Source organism: Trachemys scripta, chromosome 1, assembly GCF_013100865.1.
Source record: "Trachemys scripta elegans isolate TJP31775 chromosome 1, CAS_Tse_1.0, whole genome shotgun sequence".
Classification (NCBI taxonomy): Eukaryota; Metazoa; Chordata; order Testudines; family Emydidae; genus Trachemys; species Trachemys scripta.
The window spans coordinates 138787596-138796949 of NC_048298.1; positions in this window are offsets into that span (position 1 = coordinate 138787596).

Here is a 9354-nt window from a genome sequence, read left to right on the forward strand (position 1 = left end):
TGAAAGATTAATTTTTAATTCCTGGAGACTCCAGGACAATCCTGGAGGGGTTGGCAACCCTGCTCTGGAGTAACGTATAGCATATGTTGAATAGTCAAACAGCAGTACTGAACAGCATTTAGGACAGATTAGAAGGAATTCAGTGACCAGTCCGAAACTGTAAGGAAGCAGAAAGGAATTGCCTGAATCATGGCATGTTCAGGATCCAGGGATTAACAGCACAGCTCATGGAGGAAAGAGCCAAGGAATCTGTAGTGACCACAAGGGGCCCTTTGTGACAATGCGGTTCTGGTGGAACCCAACTGAGAGTGCCAACTCAGGACAAATTGCTCAAATAGGGCAGTTACAGCCCAAGGCTGGGTTTTTTTCCACCTCTAAGGCAAACCAAACCAGCCAGACTAAGAGGACTTCGGTCTCACCCCACTGGCTAACATCAAGTCTCACAAGCAATCTCCTTAGACACTCCAGTTTCCCAGTATTACCACCAGTGCCACTCGTTATGGGGACAAATGGTTATGAAAACCAATACCCCAGTAAAAGAAAAAGGTTCTCCTGATCCCAAAGGACCAAGCCCCAGACCCAGGTCAATATACAAATCAGATCTTACCCACAAATCACGCTGTTGCCAATCCTTTAGAATCTAAAATCTAAAGGTTTATTCATAAAAGGAAAAAGATAGAGATGAGAGTTAGAATTGGTTAAATGGAATCAATTACATACAGTAATGGCAAAGTTCTTGGTTCAGGCTTGCAGCAGCAATGGAATAAACTGCAGGTGCAAATCAAGTCTCTGGAATACATCCCCCGCTGGGATGGGTCCTCAGTCCTTTGTTCAAAGCTTCAGCTTGTAGCAAAGTTCCTCCAGAGGTAAGAAGCAGGATTGAAGACAAGATGGAGATGAGGCATCAGCCTTATATAGTCTTTTCCAGGTGTAAGAACACCTTTGTTCTTACTGTGGAAAATTACAGCAAAATGGAGTCTGGAGTCACATGGGCAAGTTCCTGCATACTTTGCTGAGTCTCAAGGCATATTTGCCTTCTCTCAATAGGTCCATTGTATAGCTGATGGTCCTTAATGGGCCATCAAGCAGGCTAGGCAGAGCTAACACCAGTTTGTCTGGGATGTCACCCAGCAGCACAGCATAAGTTTGAAATACAGACAGTATGAGCCAATATTTATAACTTCAACTACAAAATTGATACACACATATAGACAGCATAATCATAACCAGTAAACCATAACCTTGTCTTAGACACCCCATTTGACCCCCTTTATACAAGATTTGCGTGCCACTACAGGACCTTGGTTGCAACAATGATCTATATGGTCCCAGATTATATCAATAACGTCACACCCTCCCATTATACTGAGGCATTGGGGTATTAGTACTGACTCAGATGGGGAGAGCACCCCTAAAGCATTGTGTGTATTCGCTGGAGATCTCCCATCTAAATACTGATCCAGCCTACACCTGCTTACATTGAAAAATCTAATGGCCTGGCTCACCCATAGTCATAGAGTTTAAGGCCTGAAGGGACCACCAGATCTTCTGGTGTGATCTCCTGCACATCACCGGCCAAAACCCCACCCAATTACCCCCTCTTTCAGTCCAATAACCCAGATTAGATTAAAATATTTCAGCCCTCAAAAGACTAAACTATGGTAAGCAACAAGCAGAGAATAGGAGAGACCAAGGTGCTACCAATGCCTGAGGCCTACACTGTCAGGGAACTGACTAGGTGACATATACACAGCTGATTCCAGCAAGTGACCCACGTCCCATACTGCAGACCCCGTTCCCCCCCAGGAGAAAATTCCTTCCCGGCCCCACATATGATGATTAGTTAGAGACACTGAGCATGTGAGTCAGAACCTGCCAGCCAAGCACCTGAAAGACCTTGTACCAACTCAGAGCATTGGCCCACCCTGTCTGGTGTCGCATATCTTGCCATGATCCTCTCTGATGCTTCAGAATAAGGAGACAAAAACAAAACAGAATACATCAGGGAAAAATCCTTCCTGACAAAATTTCCTTCCTGCCCCCCAACAGCTATTTTCTGCACCCTTGTTCTTGTGCTGCTGAGTGTCTCTGGTGACAGTCTCATAACCATGTTGATGTTCTCCAGTCCCAGTTCCCTCTTTCCTCCTCTAACTCTGCCATCTTCTTAGCCAAACGTCCCTACTTCTCCTCCTTTAACAAATCCTTGCTGCTTCTTCACCACCTTGGTCTCCTTCCTCAGATCCTCCCTATCCTGTTCCCTCCTCCCTTTTCTTGCTGATGTCCTCAAAGAAAAAAATCATAGATTCCAAGGCCAGAAGGGACAATTGTGATAATCTAGTCTGACCTCCTGTAGAACATGGACCATAGAACTTGTTTTGAACAAGAGCCTAATCTAATCAATAAGATCTAGGATGAACTCCCTACTTCCCAGTACACTTTCCTCCTCCTCTGTCACACACTGAGACATCCTTCCTGCTGTCCTCCTCTAGCCCCTCTTCCATTCCTGCCCAAGTGACCCTCCTAACTCCCTCACCCTCCTTCTCAATCTCTCTCAGCATGTGCCTTTCCCTCCGAGTACAAATATGCTTTGATCTCCCTATCTTATAAAAACCCACACTGTTGTAGCTCCAGGCTAGCTGCGCCTCTGTCCCCTCATGTGGTCTCTTCTGAGTGCTCCCCCTCCAGGTCTTAGGTCTCGAGTCTTCACCTCTCTAGGGTGGAATCCTGCGCTTCTCCCACTCTTAGATCAGTGTCCCAGGCTTTGGGTATCAGCTGTGCTTCTCTCCAACAAGTGCTACTTGACTTGGTATCTGCAGTTCTTTCCTCCAGGAGCTTGTGACCAGCCATGAATACAGTGACTCCAGACAGCCTTCTTGGAGTATGGTTTAATTGGAAGTGTAGGACCACAGCATAACAGGAGAAAAGGATTAAAACAACAAAAAGCCCACATACATCTCTATCGTACCTAAACCTTATGTAAGGGGACTGTTGCCCCCTTACTAACATTCAGTGGGGGTGTTTTGGTTGGCTAGCTCCCAGCACTAAAAGGGGAAGGGTCAATGGCAAATCAGGAGCCTGAGACTGACAGTCCCCAGGAACAATGGGGAGATGCCAATGCTCCAGATCAGCCTGATTGACAGGGCGGGCAGGCTAATCAGAGAGTCAGGAGGCCAGGGGGTCCCGTCCTCCATGTGAACTGGAATTGTCTGGGTCAGACAGAGTGGGGCCGAGCTAAGGAGAGAGCAGGGGCCTGAGCTAAGTTACTGGAAGCAGAGCTGCAGCCCCAAAAGCCAGAGCACAGCCCAGAGAGAGCAGAACTGCCTTGGGAGGAGAGCTGCAGCAACCAGAGCCAGAGGGGCCAGACAACCAGCCAGGAAGCAGGTCAGAGGTGGGAGCAGAGTCACAGAAGCAGCCTGCAGAGCAAACCTGTCCTGGGGGCAGAGCTGTAGCAACCAGAACCAGAGAGGCCAGAGAAGCAGCCCAGGGAACTGAAGGCAGAGCAGCAGCTGCAGCCGTGCTGAGGCAGTGTGGAGCTGGAGCTGGAGCAGTCTGGAGCTGGGTGCGGTGAGCAGCTGGGGAGAGGAGGGGGACCCTGGGCAGTGGGCCCAGCACAGGGAGACGCCTCAGCCAAGAGGCTCTGCAGGTCAGGCTTGGAAGGGGATCATAACCCCAACCGGGCAGGGGCGACGCTGGGAAAAAGGGTCATGCCACCTAGAGCCTGAGAGCGTGTGGCCACCGCCAGAGCAAGTGTCCAACCCGCAGCATCCCTGCAGCACAGCCAGGGCCTGAGAAGGAGCCTGGGACCTACAAGAAACAGACTGTGAACTGCCCTGACGTTCCAGAGACACTGTTTGTGATGTTCCCTGCCACAGAGCAGGGTGATGTGTTTTCCTTTAACCTTTCCCATTTTTCCTCATTCTTTTTAAAAATTGTTAATTAAACAACTTGTATTTGCTTTAAATTGTATGAAATGATCAGTGGGTCAGGGAGGTGCCCAGTGCAGAGAGAGTACCCCGGAGTGGGGACACCCTAGCCCCTGTCCTGGGTGACCACAGCAGGGTTGGGGGTCGAGCCCCCCAGGAATCCTGAGACCAGCCTTGTCGGGGTTTACGAGGACTCTGCCAGACAGGAGAGTGGAAGGGGAGTCCTCAAGGGCAGGGAGGCCTCTGGGTAAAGGAAGTGGGAGTGAGGACTCAGATCCTTTCGCTAGCCCACTTCACCGGAGTAGTGCAGAAGCCAGGAAAGTTCCCCACAATAGCGGGACCATTCCCCCGCTTACATAAGGTAGGTCTCACTTTTCCCAGATACCCTAGCCTCTGGAGACTGGGCTTCAGTCTACTGTCAGCAGTCTCTGCTTCTCTCCAAAGAGTGGAGGATTGTCAAGCTCGGTGCAAGGGGCTCCAGGAGGACAGCATAGAGGAGGAGATGCAACCTGCCCTTTATGAAGCCATCGCAGGTAGTGTTGGAGGCAGTGAAGGGTGCTGTGTTGCTGGAAGTGCCATCCTTCCTGCTCTGGACACATGCCATCTCCCAACATCCTGGCCTGTCTTTCTGACATTTCTTCCTGTCCAGTTGTCATCTTAATCTCAACTTGACCAAAACTCACTCTTTCTCCCCCCACTCTCCCTTTCTGTCCCCTTTCTCCATCACCACAGACAGCCTCACCATCCTCCCAGTCATTGAGGCCTGTAAGTAGGGTGACCGGATATCCTGGTTTTATAGGGACAGTCACGATATTTGGGGCTTTTTCTTATATAGGTTCCTATTACCCCCCCACACCCTGTCCCAATTTTTCACCCTTGCTATCTGGTCACCCTACCTGTAAGCCAGGATCCATCTTTGAATTACCCCTTTCACTGGAACCACATGTTCAGGTCATTTTTAATCAGGCCCCTTTTTCTCAAACAACATCTCTAAAATCCGGGCTTTCCTCTCTGTCCCAATGGCCAAAACTCTCGCCCCCCCTCCCCATTTACACCTTGACTATGGTGGCCTCTTCTTCTCCAGCCTCCTTTCAAGTCTGTTAAGATTGTTGCTGTTAAAACCTCCCCGTCAGACACAAACCCCTTGGCTTTCCCAGTAAGGCCCTTTGTGAGTTAACTCTGCCCTGCCTGGCTGATCTAGTGAGACTGATCCCCATGGTCACTTTGCCAGTATTCCCACCACCACTAGTCAGTTTCTCCCTTTATCCCTGCATGCTCCCTCCCACACAGCCCCCTATGCATGCGGAAAATACCCAGGTAAAATCCAAACAGCCACTGCCTCATTCTCCTTCAGTCCCCTCACCCATGCCATGAGGCCTCCCAAACCCAGCCTGCTGATCACAGCCAGGCAGGTGACAAGCTGTGGCAGTCTCTTTTCCCATCCTTCCCTTCTCCTGTCCTCCCCCTCCCCCCACAACCTTCTAACCCCACTGAGAAAGCTCCTTGGAGCTAGCAAACTGAGCCAGTCCTTCCCCAGGCTCACTGTTTGTCTGTTGTAGCCCCATCGCCCACCCTTCGTCGACTTCTGCCTTTAGATCATAAGCCTGTCAGAGCAGGGAGTTGTAAAGAAACAGGCCCCTCAGGCTAATGATGGCCAGTCCCTTGGCTGCGGGATGCAGCGCCTTTCCTTCCCCTTCTGAGAGCCCTTCAGGTCTCTGACCCGTTCATCTTCTGAAGATCCTCTGCCATGGGAAAGGGTCTGAGACATGAACAGGGCAGGGCTGATAAACATATTGATGCTAATTATAATATTTGCTCTCTCTCTAGGTGGGCAAACTACAGCCCGCGGGCCACATCTGGCTAGCCCAGGCCCCTCTCCCGCTATTCCTCCTCCCCCGCAGCCTCAACTCACTGTGCCGCTGGCGCAGTGCTCTGGGCGGTGGGGCTGCGAGCTCCTGGGGCAGCGCAGCTGCAGAGCCTGGCCTGACCCGGTGCTCTCTGCTGCACGGTGGCATGGCTGGCTCCAGCCGGGCGGCGTGGCTGTAGTGCCGTCAGCCACCGGTGCTCCAGGCAGCACAGTAAGGGAGCAGGGGGGGTTGGATAGAGAGCAGGGGAGTTTGGGGTGGTGGTCAGGGGGCGGGGGGAGTATATAGGGGGCGGGGCGGTCAGAGGGCGGGGAACGGGGAAGTCAGGAAGGGGGGGGGGTTGGATGGGGCAGTCAGAGGCACGGGTTCCAGGGGCGGTCAGGGGACAGGGAGAAGGGGTGGTTGGATGGGGCAGGGATCCTGGGCGGGCAGTCAGGAATGAGAGGAGGGGTTGGATGGGGCAGCGGGGGGCAGTCGGGGTGGAGGTTCTGGGGACAGGGAGCGGGGGCAGGATGAGGCAGGGGTCCCGGGGGGACCATCAGGGAACAGGGGGGGTTGGATGGGGCAGGAGTCCGGGGGGGCTATCAGGGGGCAACAAGCAGTGGGAGTCGGATAGGGAGCGGGGCCGGGCCATGCCTGGCTGTTTCTGAAACCTGATGTGGCCCTCAGGCCAAAAAATTTGCCCGCCCCTGCTCTAGGAGCTGAGTCCCCTATTTGTTTTGAAGGATGGTAGAGAGGAATGAGGCACACAGAGCCCTCTGCATGGGGGAAGTGGGGAACCTTGATATGGGGGAAATGGGGCACACACAGGGCCTCTGGCATGGAGAGGGGAAGAGTGGAGGACACTGGTATGGAGGTTTAGGGGGTATGGGTCAAGAGAGAATGGGGAGCACGTAGAGATCCCACGGGGGGAGGAGAATGGGGGAATGGAGGGAAGCATGGAGTGTGTGCAATGCACTCAGCCTAAAGAAACTACAAACCATGCAACTTCTTACAATCTTAAAGCACTTGACAAATGCTAATGAGAGAAGCCTCCTATAAGTGTCCCTCAAGTTACATGTGGAGAAACTGAGGCACAGAAAGATGAAGTGACTTGCCCAAAAGTCACATAGGAAATGTGGGTCCAAGCTGGAAATAGAATCCCTAGTCCCTCAGTGCCTCCTCATGTTCTCACCCCCTGTCCTGGCCCATTCAACTCCACCTATTTCTGTTTTTCTCTTTCCCCTTCTTTCTTCTGAATTGCTGCAACATTTTGTCCTCCTGGCCTTCCTGTTTGTGTAGCGGCCTGTACTGTATTCAGGACAGCAAAAGTCCAACTCAGCCTGTGACAGAAACATTTTTTTCCACACAAAAGGGAGACAGAGAATGAATTAGTCCAAACCAAAAGATCTGCTGATATTACCCAACGGCTCTTTAGAGATTATGAGGGGTAAACAATGGGAGAATGGCATCAGAACTTCATGAAACGATATTGGTGTGTTGGAAATCAGGCCTAATTGGTGGACAAAATAATGAGGGGATGGGCTATCCACTTATCACCCTCTTTTGGGTTCTTTAAAAAGATATTTGGGGGGGCAATCAAAACAGGGGGATGGGTGGATTGAAAGGAATGAGCTTCACCATTCTGGCTGCCACCCTCGCTCTCCACCTTCTCCTGGGACCCCGGAATCCACCATGCCATTGTTAAGCTGTCATCGTCCTGGTCCTGAAAGGTGTCCTAACCACACCAGGCCACAGAAAGGGAATTGATCACTTCGCCACCTCACCAGCTTCAGCTAAGTCCTGAACAACACCTGGAATGTGACCTTTGGTTGCCTCCTGTCCCTCCCTCCGTCGGATGTCCTTTTCCTTGGCCATCTGATTTTTTTCCCTTTCCTATCACTCTCGTTTTGCCTTCTGTTTACTAACAGACTGGATTAGCTGGCCAAGACTGTCTCTTTCGCAATACTGCTGTGAATGCGTGACCAGAGAGGCAGCTAAAAGCAATGTCTTAAACAGCTTGATGCTGGTATAAGTTTGTCAAGTCTTGTCCTGGCTAATAAGACCATATACCATGCCTGTTTTCTCCAGTAGTGAGGTTGCAAGTGAGTGTCAACACCAGAAACAGAAACTGCATTTTCTATCTTTGATGTTCTTTTCTGTCCTCTTTTGGGTGTGTTTGTCTTGTTTTGGCTTAAAGGAAACAGGACCAGACTTCAGCAACAGCAATAATGGCAGCTGCAGCTAGGGTAATAATAATTAATAAGCAGTACTGATCTACATTCACCAAGGGTATTTCTTGCTGCTTTTTGCAGCACTCAGCAACTCCTAATCTTATTGTACAGAGATTAAAAAAAAAAGGGATGTCCCTTGAAAAAAGGGACTGTTGGCAACCCTTTTCTCCCCACAAATGACAGTTTCTCTTTTCCCCACAAAGGACAGTTAATACCATCTAAGGACAGTCTGACATGGGGGGTTCCTATGAAACCTTCCTACAGCAAAAGAGAAAGGGAGGAAGAGATATTGTTAAAATGAAAGCTTCATTTAGTATTTTACATTTGAAATGCTTTAACTGTTTTTCCTTCTTTTTCTGTATCTTTAATAAAAGGTTATACAGATTTTTAATGGTGGTTGCCATGGAATTAAGCAGTCCAAGGGCTCTATATTCAAAACCCCAAACAATGTTTAACTGTTTAGTGTAGTATAATAACCAAGCCATGATAACACATTTGACTCTCTGGTCCATTTTATTCCATGAAAATTAACATAATATATATGGAGATATACCAATCTCATAGTACTGGAAGGGACCCTGAAAGGTTATCAAGTCCAGCCTCTTGCCTTCACTAGCAAGACCAAGTACTGATTTTTTGCCCCAGATCTCTAAGTGGGCCCCCTCAAGGATTGAACTCACACCCCTAGATTTAGCAGGCCAATACTCAAACCACTGAGCTATCCCTCCCCCCAGTACATAATACTTCCCAGTACCCATAGGAAACAATCTCTCTCCAACAAGGGCCCAATGAAGAACAGAGGGATGCTGCTTGGCTGAAGTGGAGAGAAGAGACTAGAGTTTCCTGGGGAATAAAGAAATATCTTTGTTTAATGTGGGTATCCCCATTTCCATAGCTTCCAAAGGATCAGTGTTTCCCAAATTGAACTCTGCAGAGCTGCTTCTGCTGAAGTAGCCATCAAACATCAGACACTCAGGCTTTCTGCTAACCTAGATCTGCCTATTTTGAGGACTTCCAGTGTTTTTTTCAACTGACCTCCAAAGCCCTTTCTGATAAAGAGGCCTGTCATAAACATACAGATAAGGGTAGCATAAAATCCCTCTTTGCTCTGTAAAGGGTTAATTCCTCTTTTACCTGAAAAGGGTTAAGAAGCTCAGATAAGCTGGGTGGCACCTGACCAAAAGGACCAATAAGGGGAGAAGATACTTTCAAATCTGTGGGGGAAGGTTTTTTTGTCTGTATCTGCCGGAGTCAACAAGGAACCAAGGCAGGGAAAATACATCTCCCTAAGCCATATCTAAGCTAAGCATCTAATATTGCAGAAATAGTAAGTAATAGCAAAGAAATGTGTTA